The sequence below is a fragment of the Zea mays genome, chromosome 4, assembly GCF_902167145.1.
Source record: "Zea mays cultivar B73 chromosome 4, Zm-B73-REFERENCE-NAM-5.0, whole genome shotgun sequence".
NCBI classification, from domain to species: Eukaryota; Viridiplantae; Streptophyta; class Magnoliopsida; order Poales; family Poaceae; genus Zea; species Zea mays.
The window spans coordinates 217513869-217519530 of record NC_050099.1 but is presented as its reverse complement, the minus strand read 5'-3'; positions in this window follow the sequence as shown (position 1 = coordinate 217519530).

The following is a 5662-nucleotide window of genomic DNA, read 5'->3' as shown; positions in this document are numbered from 1 at the left end:
TTACCGATCCAAACATGGAAATGGGAAGACATTAGTATGGATTTTGTGGTGGGATTATGAAAGTCGCCTAGAGGGGGGGGGGGGTGAATAGGCGTAATCTGAAATTTACAACTTTAAACACACACTACAAGCCGGGGTTAGCATTAGAACTAAAATCAAGTCCGAGAGAGATGGGAAAACAAATCAAACGAGAATCAAGTGAATGAACACGGTGATTTATTTTACTGAGGTTCGGTTCCAAAGAACCTAGTCCTCGTTGAGGAGGTCACAAAGACTGGGTCTATTTCAACCCTTTCCCTCTCTGAAACGGTCACTTAGACCGAGTGAGCCTTCTTCCTTAATCTCACGGGTCACTAAGACCCCGCAAGGACCACCACACACTTGGTGTCTTTTGCCTCGCTTACAAAACACTTGAGAATATGAATGAGAAAAGAAGAGAGGCAATCCAAGAAGCAAGAGCTCAAAAGATCACGAAATCTCTCTCTCACAAGTCACTAAGTGTTTGACATGAATTTTGGACTTAGAGAGGCTTTGATCTTTTGAATTGTGTCTAGGAGTGAATGCTAGAGCTCTTGTATTGAATGTGATCTTCAGAAATCTTGGATGCTTGAGGTTGTGGTGGTTGGGGGGTATTTATATCCCCCAGCCACCAAGGTAGTCGTTAGGGAGGCTGCTGGCGATGGGCGCACCGGACAGTCCGGTGCGCCACCGGACAGACACTGTTCAGTGTCCGGTGCGCCGTCACGTCACCCAACCGTTAGGGTTCGGAGCGAAGTTGACCATTGGAGCTTTGTCTTCTTGTGGCACCGGACAGTCCGGTGCCACACCGGATAGTTCGGTGCCCTCTGACTTTCTGCTCTGACTTCTGCGTTGCGCTGTGCCTGCTGTCAGAGTCGACCGTTGGCGCGAGGTAGCCGTTGCTCCGCTGGCACACCGGACAGTCCGATGAATTATAGCGGAGGGCACCGTTGAATTCCCCAGAGTGGCTGCTTCGGAGTTGTACGGGCATGGTGCACCGGACAGTCCGTTGCGCCAGTCCACAGCACACTCAAGTTCTTTGCTTCGTTTCAATTTAGTCCCTAACTTGAATCTTTTATTGGTTTGTGTTGAACTTTATGCACCTGTAATACATGAGTTCTAGAGCAAACTAGTTAGTCCATATGTTTGTGTTGGACTTTCAACCACCAAAATTAATCGTAGGAAAAGGTTAACCCTATTTCCCTTTAAGATTACCCAAGACATCTAAAGGATTTGACTCTATTTGGGTCATAGTTGACCGTCTTACAAAGGTAGCTCATTTTCTTCCAGTCAAAACATATTACCCGGTCATTACCTATGCTCAGTTATATGTGGCTCGTATTCTCAGTTTGCATGGAGTTCCAAAGACAATAGTGTCGGACCGAGGACCGCAATTTGTATCCAAGTTTTTGGAAGAGCTGCACAAATCTTTGGGCACTAAATTGCTCCACAGTTCGGCCTATCATCCTCAAACGAGCAGACAAACTGAGAGGGTAAATCAAATACTTGAAGATATGCTATGAGCCTGTGTCTTGGAGTTTCCACAAAAGTGGGATGATTGTCTGTCGCTGGCAGAATTTTCTTATAATAAGAGTTACCAAGAGAGTATTAAAATGGCACCGTTTGAAGCTCTATACAGATGACGATGCAGAACACCTTTGAATTGGTCAGAACCAGGAGAACAGTGGTTTTTCAGGCCTGATTTGGTTAAAGAAATAGAAGAAAAGGTCCAACGCATAAGACATAACTTGAGAGAAGCTCAAGCACGACAGAAAAATTATGCGGATAAACGACGTCGACCATTGGTTTTTCAAGTCGGCAATCATGTGTACCTGAAAGTATCACCAATGAAGGGTGTTAGTCGATTCGGGGGTAAAGGCAAGTTAGCACCCCGATACATTGGCCCGTTCGCTATTCTTGAGCGATGTGGGCAAGTTGCGTACAGACTTCGGTTGCTAGAATCACTGTCTGCTGTGCATAATGTGTTCCACATATCTCAATTAAAGAAGTGTCTACGGATTCCTGATCAAACTATGGATGTGACTGATGTTAATTTGGAACCGTACTTAACCTATTCAGAACATCCCATTCGAGTTTTATAAGGTACAGTGAAACCAACACATAGAAGAAGAAGCTACATGGGAGTCTGAAGATTTCTTAGAAAAACATTTTCCCAAGTTCTTAGCTTCTTGCAATTATTAAGGTTTACGTACATGGTTGTAAAATAGAGCAAACCCCCACACCCACCCCTGCTCTGTAAGAGAAATTAGGAAATAGAATTGTGACACGTTTCCTTTTCCATTACTTACCCTAGGGCCTTAAATCTCAGGATGAGATTGTTTTATAGGGGGAAGGATGTAACACCCTTGGTGTTACAAGAACTAAAACTTTGGCATGACATCATCTGCATTAGCATTTCATTATGTATGTTACACCTAGAATGCATCCACTAGGTAAAAATTTCAAAACAAGTTGTGATGTGATGACTTGAATTGATCTTTAACCCTAGGATAGGGTACTTACCCAAGGACTAGAAGCATGTGGGTGTGTGAGATGATAATTTGAGTATGATCTCAAAGGTTAGTTGAGATGTTCAAGAGAGGCTAAACTTAGAGTGTTTGAGTGGCACATAAACCCTAGAACACCCAAAACCCTAATAGGAACCATAGAAACCCTAATTAGTGCTCTATGAGGTGACTCCAATTTCTATGCACTTTTGGACCAAAGTGCATATATCAAATTGGTAGAGTAACAAAAACTAGGCAACTTTTATATTTGCAGATTTCCATGTTTTATGGAGCAAATTGGAGTAAATTGCAAAAGATTCCAAAAGTGCCCTTATACTTAACCCTGAAATACAGTGTGAACTAGCCGAGTTCAATCCCTATTATCTCTTGATCTATGGGGATTTTGCCATGGGTCACTACAACAAATTCATAGAGCTATTAAAGTAGTCCAAGTTTGATTAAGTGATTGAGCCCTAGAGCTGTACAAAAATTGGAGCAAAATGGCCTAGAAGTTGGGCTGTTAGTCGTGTGTTGGTCTAAAAGTTAGACTGACAGTAGCATTGGATCGACTTTAGAACCAAATTGTGCTTGATCAAGTGGATGTATGAGCAAGAACCTTACAACAAAGTTGAAGCTGGTATGACGGGCATCAACTTTGATGTAGTCGGATAAACATGTTGTCACATAAAAAATTGAGAAAGGAGCCCCTCAAATCGCTCCGTCAGGCGCACTGAAGGAACTTCCCATGGTACAGTAACCTAAAGAAGATCCCTGGTGTGGTGCACCCGCCACCGGTGATCCTCGCGCCGTGATCCGCGCCAACGCTGTGATTCGTGCTCTGTGGCGCGTGGATAACTGCGAGAGGTAAAAAGTTCGGAAAGGAGGTGGATTTGGTCTCGGACGTGAGCTTATCGACCGCACTGGATTGCCTTGCGACGTGGCCGAGCGGTCGATGTCGTCAGGGGGCACTGACGATCTCAGTCGTGCCACACCATAGGCCATCTTAGCACGTCGTCGCGAGTCATGGAGAGTAACTAGTGATTGCCATAGGACTTTGCCCCAGTGTGTGCCATGGTGAACACGCCTTATTAGCAATATCTCATCACCGCCGTGATCCGAATCCCGTTCAAATTCGGAGCAACCATGACCGACTTCTATAAATTGAGCGTTTCCCTTGCTCTGCCCCCTTGTCACGAACCCAATGCAACCCCAACCACGTCCTGCCATCCACCATAGCCCGAGGAATTGAGATTTCCCCCAAATCGGTCACCCGTGCCGCCGCGAGGCATCTCGTCGTGGCCAGATCCCTCTAAGGTAACCATGGTCGGACCTGTGAGTGTTTTGAGTTCTCTTACATGTCGTGATGCTCATGGACCCACCCGATTGAACTCTACCACAGCCGGAACACTGGAACGCCGGGTCGCCACCGTGGAACGCCGCCGCGAACACTCCCTCCATCGACTCATCGTTCTATCCCTTCACCCGTCTGCCTAGCCGTCGTTCTTGAGTCCTGGTAAGTTACTGAAACTTATCGTGCTCCCAATTCAAACTCTACCGCGCTGTGTCACTACGAACGGGTCCGTGAACGTCTCGGATCCGCGGGTGCTCATAGACTGAGGTCTAGGATCGAGTTCGTGCTCAATTTTCGATCCCCAGTGGAGCGCCAAGTGTTGAATTAGGTGTAAGAAAAAATTTGAGCCTGGATTATAGGGTATAGCGGCCGGTGCAGTATCGTCCGAGTAATTCGCGCCGCAGTCCGTGGTCGGGGACCTGGTCGTGTGAAGGAGGAAGAAGGGGAAGGTTTAAGTGAACATGTCAGTGACTCAGAAAACAGTGCCCTGGGTTGGTCTGGAGTTATTCGAATACCCAGGGGGCTCCATGCGAAAGTCTCACGCAGGCACGCGTGGGCGAGTTTCCTCTGTTCGCGGGCCGACCCGGGCTGAATTGAGCCCGACACTATTCATCATTTTCCTTTCCTTTTTACTGTCAGCTTAGGAAATTTGTAGGAAATAGTAGACAATTGGTAAAATCGTGAGACCAATTTTGATAGACTCCTAAAATTACATAGTATTTAATAAAAATAGTTCCAAGATTTTTATCCCAAGCCTATAATTATTTAGCATTTAAAGATGCTCAAACCAAGCCTTTTAGAATTTTAAAAATAATTTAGTAACTCCAAAAATTGTGAAACTTTTTGGGTAGGCTTAGTATGATGATTGAAGAGCATGGGTGATGTTTGAAATGATTTGGACATTGTTTGGTCAAAAACCCAATAACTAGCCTCCTAGGGTTAAGTTGCTTAATACTAATAGAATACCAAATTAGTAAACCCTAGTGATTAGTTTGTACCGTGAAGGAAAGTTGTATTCAAGATACAACTTGTAACACCCTAAATTTGGGGGTATAAAATTTCTTTCTAATTACCTACCAAATTCTGGTGTTACTCTTCTCTCTCTCTAGGTTCTCTCTCTCTCGTTTTCTTTTGGGAAGATTTAGCTTGAATAGTGATGGATTAATTATTTTATTTTGTCAAAACAATATGAGTCATGAAATGTTGCATCATGCTGAGCTCCAAATATTCTTTGAATTGTTGCACATGCTTGATTTAGTTTGAATTTGAATTGAAAACCCTAGAGAAAATAAATAGAAAAGCATTAGAAATTCCCTAGAAAATGGAAAACCCCATTTCAGCCCAAGTCGGCCCAGCAGACCTAGCCCCCCCGTGCGCGCCCTCAGCCCCTGATAGGTGGACCCTGCCTGTCGGCGCTAGCTCGCGCCCACATTCTTCTCTCCCTCTCTCTCTCCTGCTCGCTGCCAGTGGGGCCGATATCTCGGCGCCATCTCTTTTCGCGCACGGGCACGTCCCCGCTCGCTGCCCTGCGGACCCCACCCGTCAGACCCCATCCCTAACCTCATGCCCACACCCCTGCCGTGGATGCACCCACGTCCGCACAATCCCCGGCCTCATCCGCACGCCCTCGCCCCTTTAGAGCCCACGCCTCGCTCGCCCACTTCCCCCTGCTCATTTGCGCCCTCAGCCGAGCACTCGCCCTCTCTCTCGCCCTGCGCGCGCATCCAGGCAACTCCGCCGCCGCTCACTGAAGTCCGCCATCCGTTCTATGATCGCCGTTGAGCCC